The 7,959-nt window shown below is 57.9% G+C and overlaps 1 long non-coding RNA gene across 1 annotated transcript; it reads left to right on the top strand.

The window, feature by feature from the left end:
- The first annotated feature begins 1,453 nt into the window (after positions 1 to 1,453).
- On the top strand, positions 1,454 to 6,133 carry LOC309447333. Its single transcript, XR_014185593.1, has 3 exons — positions 1,454 to 2,177; positions 3,299 to 3,392; positions 5,985 to 6,133. It is a non-coding gene; the product is annotated as an uncharacterized lncRNA (long non-coding RNA).
- Positions 6,134 to 7,959: the final 1,826 nt, after the last annotated feature.

The following is a 7,959-nucleotide window of genomic DNA, read 5'->3' on the forward strand; positions in this document are numbered from 1 at the left end:
CCTTGGTCAAGGCTTTGTGCTTTACTTGTCCTGCTGGAAAGCAGAGCCACAGCTCTTGCTGCTGTGCTGCTAAATCTGCTTGTGCTGAGAGCCCGGCTGGCAACTGGGGAGAGCAGAGGGGGTCACACAAACACCAGCTTTTTTAGCACTGGGGTTTAGTCTTGGGGGACAGGGGAGCTTTCTCATCGCGTGGTTTTTACCCAGGCATGACTTTGCCTTTGCTCAGCACTTCCTGCCCACTGCGTTGAAGGAGAAGCTGACCCCCTGCCCTCAGCAGAGAGCTGCCAGCTCCTGCACCGCAGCGGGGCTCAGCCGCGGCTCCCACACCGGGACTGCCCCCCGCAGACCTCAGGGCCACGGGCCTGGAGCTGCCAGCCCCACTGCGACCCCGAGCAGCAGCGTGTGGGACCCCGGCTCCCACCCTCACCCTGTGCTGGGGCCTGTAGCGAGTTGCAGGCTCGGGGTGCGGGTGCCCAGGGAGCATCTGTGGCTGGATGAGGAGCTGCCACGGGGACCACAGCCCCTGGGGTGCTGTGTTTTGCTTTGCCCACCCTACGGGAAGGCAGGACACTTACTTCTGAGGGAGTCTACAAGGGTTACTGTACCCGCGTGGGGCTCAGGGCTGTGACTGCTGCTCTCCATGGGCTGCTGGCACCCTGCATCCCCGCTCCTCCATCACCCAGCCCAGGGCTCCCGGGTGACCGTCGCTCCTCTCCGGGGGAGGTCTGGGCTCTCCGCTCCTTCCCTCCAAGGCCAGGCAATGGTTAAATTCCTTTCCAGCTGAGCTGGCAAGCAGAGCCCGAGCATATTAGTCAGATCCCTGTAGGGGGTGGGGAGGAGGAAGGAGCGAGCAGCGAGGAGGGGCCGGAGCCGAGAGCCGAGCGATTCTCCGGGGCGAGTGCAGGGAGGCAGCGCAGCAGGAGTTGCTGCTTCCCAGAAACTTGATTATTTTTAACCCAGGAAGAAGAAAGGACGGAAGGGGGCGGGGGGGGAGCAGAGAAAAAAAAAATAAAATAAAAAAGACGAAGGGGGTAAATCTGGAGGAAGTGGAAACAGGCAGTTGGCATTTGCAGACAGCTCGGCAGAGGGGAGGTGGGCGAGGGTCGTGGTGTGGGGATGCCAGGGTGCCCCTGTGCCTCCCCTCATGGCCCTGGCGCTGTGGGGGGGGGCAGGACACAGCGGTGCCAGGCCTGGCTGGTGATGGCCCTGCCATGGCCAGACAGCCTGGGCTGCCTTGCACCTTTGCCAACTTTGCCGCCTCCGGCCGCTCCCAGCACATGTCGGTGCCCCCCGTGCCGGGGGCAGGATGCGGCCCGTTTCCTTCCCACCCACCCGCTCACACACAAAGAAGGACACGTACTGTGGCGGTTGTGGCTTCCCGGATCCCTCCTCTCCCTCCCTGGGTGGGACTGTGGCAGTTTCAGGGATCTGGGGGAAGCATGGGGCTCAGGGGGGCTGGTGGGACCCCGTGTCTCAGCAGGGCTGGGTTTCTCTTGGGGAGCTGGGGCTCCCAAAATTGCTCTGCAGGCAGGCCAGGCTGCCTGAGGGAGGGACACTGGAGGTATCATGGAGGAGAAAGCAAGGTCCTCCTTCTTCCATTGCTTCAGCACGCTTCGGTGGGAGTCTAGCACCAGAGAACTGCAGAGAGGCCGCAGTTGCAGCCCCCTGCATTGCAGGGCTGGGTTTGGTCTGTGGTGCAAAGCCCCGGGGTGGTGGTTTCGAAGCCCTGCAGCTGGCAGATCTTCGGGGAAACACCTCCCCAAGCCCACGAGTCACATCGCAGGTCTGGGCTCCTCGTGGTCCAGCCCTGGCTCAGGGAGGCTCACCAGAAGTTCCCTGTGAAGGTCAAACACTTTCTGGCCCAAGCTCACAAGGTGAAGACCTACTACTGCTCATACCAGGTATTTATTTCACTGCAGGACCCACGCTTGTTGGAAATGCAGTGTCCTCCACGGCAGGAGCATTACAAGCCCAAGGTGTGGGACTTTGACGAAGCAGTTGGGAGCTGGAGACCCTGTTTCCATGATGCAGAAGCGATGCTGGCACTGCTGCAAAGAGGTGGTGACGGGAGACATGAGCAATGGGCAAGGCTGGCACTTTCCTCCTCTGACCCTCACCCAGAGAACCCAGCACTGGGAAACAGCATCATCTCCACAGACATGCCATGGCCAGGCAAGGTAAACCAAGGGGATGAGTCCCTCGCCAGCCAGGTTTTGCCATCACAGTCCTTTGTAGGACTTCTTCTGTCATCTGTTCTGCCACAGCAATCAGATCCTGAGTGGGACTGATTTTATCCACACAGCAACAGCAGTGCCATGTACCCATGGGAGAAGTCATTGATTTAGCAGACATGACCAGACCTGGCCAGAAAATGGATCTTGTTCCCCAAAGGCAGGGAGAAGGACAAACAGCTCAGCTGAGCTACTGCTGGGTTGGGGACCTCTCAGGCTGCATCCCACACTGGCAGTGTGCTGACTGTTTGGGTTTTCTACAAAACCCCCTTTCAACAAAATGTCCCTGTTCTGAGGGGCCCAAATGGGGCTCACCAAGGGTATTTGCCGTGTTTCAGGCTCCAGGGTAACATCACGCCCTCCCAGCCAAGACAGCTGGAGCTGGGGAGCTTCTCTGTCACCAGCCCAGATCACTAGTGAGGAAAACGTGTCTGACCCGCTTGGTATTCCCTCGCGCCTCCTTTCCAAGCATTAAAAGTGCTAATTAAACCAGAGCTGTGCTCCGGCATCTGCAGGGATCGGCCGCCTCTCCCAGCAGAGAGGCCGCTGGTCTCTGCGGGGACAGTCCCCAGTGCCATCCAGCAGTGGAGTTGGTCTTGGGCTGCGTTGCTCTTTGCACCCAAATTTTGAAGACGGGTGGCACAGCCCTGGAGCTGGGGATGCTCCCAAAGGGGCACATCTGCAGGCAGCCCCATGGACAGTGGGGTGGGATCATTGCCACCCCCAAAGCCACGGGCACGGTGCAGACAGGGTGCACAAGCTCTCCTCTGACCCCTTCCCCTCCGAGGTATTCGGACCTGGCTCTCACCAGAGAGCCGGGGTGGGCACAGGGCGGGTATTTCCAGTGGGCGGCAGGAATTCCTGACTCTCGGCCAGTTCTGGGCATTAAATCCCTCCTGGGAGGCTCGGCCACATCCCAAACTTCCAAGGGCACAAAAGCCCCTCAGAGGGCAAAGGGCTCGAGACGGGAAAGGGTAACTCTGCCGATGGCAGTGGGGAGATGGGGTGGATTATTTTTATTAGTGATTTTGCATGAGTAACCTCCCATTATTTCCTTAAACCCAAAGGAGCTAAAGAGCTGCTGGAGCAGCATTCATCAGGGTCCCGAAGTAGGAGCAAGGTGCCCAGCTCTATGGTCCATGTCCCAGCTGCCCGGAGGAGGTGTGCGCATCCCCCCGGCTCCGTGGTGAGGCTGAGCTGTCTGTCTGTCCATCCACCATTGGCCTAGGGAGCAGCTCATGGGCACTCACAGCCAAGTGCTGCCCACTGGGGAAACTGCTCCTCTGCTGGGCCACCCCCAACCTCCCTGGGGGGCCCTTTCCCCCCAGCCCTTCACCCCTTCCCTGAGCCCCATCACCTGGGCTTGCAGGGAGACCTGAGCTTGGTGCTTGCACCCCAAAATCAGCCAAGGACCCCAGGGCCGGGCTGGGAACCACTCGCACCCTGCAGCCACCCTTCTCCTCTGCAAACTCTTTGCTCCCCGTGCTGTGAGGACACCCAGGGCTGGGGGTGATAGGGACCCGGGGTGATGGGGGACCCGCCGAAGAGCCCCTGTGCTGGAGGGAGACCAGCTCTCTGCCGGCAGGGTATTTTTTTTCTCTTGCTCGCTCTTTGTTAAGCTCCCTTTCAGCTGAAATGGCAATGCCTGGGTGTTCTGAGCTGACAATAATTGCTGCAGTCTAGACACTGTCTGGTATGAGGCACAGGGAATCAAAGAGGCCCCTTCTCTCACTGCGACTTTCACACATGCTCCCTCGCTCCGGCTCCTTCCTTCTCCCTCTCCCATGTTCCCTTGGTCTTTGCCTTCTTTTTCGTTTTCTTTTCTCTTTTTTTTCCCCCTTTGCTCCCCTCTATCTGCCTCTCGCCGAGATGCAGGAGAAGCGTCAGCATCTTCCCCCCCACGCTCTCCCTCTCCGCCGTCTGTTCCTCGCTCCCCCTCTCCCTCGCTCGCTCCTTCTCTCATCTGTCTCCTCTCTCCTTCCTCCACTCTTACCTTTATGCTATTCCCTTCCTCCCAAAGTTAGCAGATAAGCGGGAGGGGGAGCTGGCTGTGCTGGGGATTTAACTCCTTCCTCACCCTTTTGCAGGTTCTCCTCCTCATTCCAGCCCCTCACTGGGGGTCCAGGGTGCCCCTGTTGATTTGGGGTGCTGGGGCCATGGCATCGGTCCTGCGGGAGGTTGAGGAGGTATCTGCCGGGGTTGTTCTGGGTTCAGTGCAGCCTGGTTGAGGTGAAGGGAACTGATGCTCCTTCTCAGCACCTTTGCTCTCCCTCACACCGTGATGTCTCCTGGCTGCAAGGGAACCCATCTTTGGGGATGTAGGTTGCTCCTTCCAGCGCTGCAGCAAACCCAAAGATGTTGTTTCCACGCAGCCCAGACCTCAGCAGAGCTTGCTGTGCTGCTAGGAGAGGAGGTTCACCCCGTCTCACACAGGGCTCGCAGCAATGCTGCTGCCCCGTGCCACTGTGCCTGCCATTTCCATGGGATGCCATGGCGCCAGTGCCAGCCATTGGCTTTTCCCCGGTAATGCTGTTAGCAGATAATTTCTAGCTTGACTCTGTACTTCTATTAACCCCTGATCCCTGTGCAAAAGGCCCTTTTCCTGTAAAGCCCTACAGAGAATGCCAAGTTTTGGTTAATGTAGATCTCATCACAGAGAATGGACCTTAAATGCTTTTACAAGTGGGGAAACTGAGGCAAGAGGCAGTGAGCCCAGTGGGTCAGTCTGCCGAGGCCAAAGCTGCTGTGGGGCCACACGATTCCCCTCTGTGGGACCCAAATTTGGGGTCAGGCGTTTGTAAGCTGGCAGAACTGTTCGCTTGGCCATTCATGGGCACAGGCGAGCAGCTCTCTCTGCGACCTCCTGCATCTCGGTGGTGGCCGTGCTGCTTGTTTACCACGGAAAAGTCACATTAGGAAAGTATGTGATGTATTTTTAACTGTCTATAATGCAACTTAACAGCTGGAAAGGAGGAAGAAAACCAACCGCAGGCAATCAGGCAGATCTCTGCTGTCCACAAGCAAGGGCTTGGTGGACTCACGTTTTTTTGGTATGGCTGGGGACCTTTTTTGGGAAAAGGGCAGGAAGCAACTGCATCCTTGAGACAGGCTCTGGCCTGGCGAGTACAGGACGGAGGACCCAGCAACTCCCGGCGTGACACACTTGTCCCCAAAAGCCACCATGCTGTTTCTGTAGATGCTGAACGCTGTGGCCAGATCTGATTCCCCAACGAGCCACGTGGCTTGGCTGTAGTTTGGTGTTGGGATTCTTTGCAACGAGGCTCACAGGGGAGGTTTCTGGGAGCCAGTGGGGGAAAGAAATGGCTGCTGGTTGTGTTTCCCTCCATGCCATCCAGGTAGACGTGCCCCTCCATCGCCAGTAACAGGTCTCTAACGGGGACCCTCTGCAGGGTGGGGGCTCCTTGAGCAGAGCAGTAGGGCTTACCTGGGGTGTTTGGGTTGGTTTGCTACCTCCAAAAGCTGGATCTTTAGGGAGCCGAGTTTGCTGCCATCATTGGTGTTATTCCCCCACGCTTCTTGGAGGACTTCTTCCCCCCACCATGGTCCCCAAGACTCTGAGGAAGAGAGTAAGACTATTTCTAGCCCATCCCAGGGGACACCCCCAGCGAGGCTCATGCTGGCGGGATGTAGGCCCTGGGGTGCTGGGGCTGTTGCTGTTCACACACCTTTTGGGGTGATGTGATGTGAAGCCAGATGGAGTCTCCTCGAGCTGATAGGTATCTCTCTGGGCAGAGCATCACCGGGCTCAGAAAGGGGTGATAATGGGAGAGCAAGTGGAAACACCGGCACAGTGAAGGGAAACAACTTGCCGAAGGTCATCCCGGGGCCAGCGGCAGAACCAGGAACAAAATCCAGGTGTGCCAAGCTGGTCCTTGGCTGGATTCACACACGGGGTTACATCAACACTGCTGTCCCTGGGCAGGGACCATTAATGGGAGAAATAGTTTCTCAAAGCCACCGGTGCCCTCCAGAGCCACGCTACAGGCTGGGGGGCTGGTTTGCGGCTTAGAGAAGGAGAGGTCTGGATATTTGGGGTCCCTTTTTCCCTCGGAGCATCTTCCAGGCTCTGGTGGGTGGACAGCATTCATGGATGGTGGCTGATAAGGCCAAGTGGTTAAAAACACTGCCTTTATTTGGAAGCTTATCTCCAAATCTCAATGAAAACAGACCCAGAGGGAAGCCAGGGCTGCCGAGGGGGAGGACTCGCACCCCGGCACAATGGGGACCGGGGCTGGGTGATGCTGAACGGGGGACCTGGTGGGGTTTGGAGTCTGGCCGGCTCTGGCACAGGGGGAGGCTGAGATTTAAAAGTTTTGGGGCAAAACCATTGAATCAGGGCAAGACTGCCGGGTCCTGTGCCCAGGGAGGGAGAGCCTGTGGGGCAGCTGTAGTCCCCCTCCAAATCTGAGAATCCTCCTTAGTTTGTTGTTGTTGTTTTTGGTTTGTTTTTTTTAATTACAGGCTCAGTGAGGAAGAAAAACCTTGAAACCAAGGAAACAAGGAGACAAAAAGGAAAATGTTGGCTCCTGCAAGGCAGATGGAGCTGGCTCCAGCACCCAGGGGTGAGGGTGGGTGCTGCCCTGACCCCTCCTCTGCGGCTGAGGAGCAAAAGGTGTCCAGGTTGAGATGCAATAAAAAACGAGATGATGAAAGGAAGGGTTTGTGCGGGAAGGGATGAAGAGCTTCACCCTGGAGGGTGCCAAGCCGCTCAGGTGGCTGCTTTGGTGCAAGAGGGATGATGGAGGAGGTGAGCGAAGGTTTTAGGTGATGCTATGGGGCAGAGAGCAGCGGTGGTGGGCTCAGTGATCCCACAAGGAGCTGGACTTTCCAGACACCAAAATATAATATTATCAGACCAAAAGTTATGGGGCAGTGGGCTGGGAAAACTGGGGATGAGACGTGCATGTGTGTGGATGTAGTCCTGGCTGTGCCAAGCCCATAAATCACAGCGGTGTGGAATGAAGCTCCATCGAAGGAAATTCTTCCTTGCCAGATTGGGAAATTTCCCCTCAACCATCTCAATTTTCCCCACCAAGCGGCAGAGACGCTGGATCCTGATTATGGCAATTGCAAACTGGGGAGCCCGGCATCGCGCAGGAGGGCTCACTGCCCTGCAGCCCATGGTGATGGGGGTGCATGGGCACAGCCTTATTTTCCCCCACATTTTGGCTGATGTGGAGCAGGGCTAAGGGTCTGGGGGTGCACACCGCCATCACCCCATCCCTTGCTCTCATTCCCCCCATCCACAACCGGCCTGGCCCATCTCTGCTGTGCTGGGGGAGCGTAACTTAATATTTTCCTGCGCGTTCCCCCCAGAGGGTTTTTTCCATTACACAGGCAGCACAAGAGCGAAGCGGAGCTGCCTGCTCGCCCGGCTCCCCCGCCTGCAACCTCTGGCACCGCTTTTCCAGCGGCACATTGTGCAAATGTAACCTTTCAGCGAGCCCCTCCTACGGCAGGAAGCCGGGGGGGCTCCAATCCTGCCAGGAACGCAGCCGGCGCGGAGCTGGAAGGCAGCCCGTTAATCAGAGCCGGCTGACAGCGAAGCACACACAGCCTGGGCAACAGATTTCTGCTCCCTCTCCCTTTGCTCGCTCAGCCTTCGCCTTCCCGCTCCCGCTCGCTGCGGCTTGGCGGTGCGATCTGCCCCGCCGTCCCACCTGCCTGCCTCCCCATCCTCGTCCTCATCCCCATACCCATCCTGCTC

The sequence above is a fragment of the Streptopelia decaocto genome (assembly GCF_964273445.1).
Source record: "Streptopelia decaocto genome assembly, chromosome: 17".
NCBI lineage: Eukaryota > Metazoa > Chordata > Aves > Columbiformes > Columbidae > Streptopelia > Streptopelia decaocto.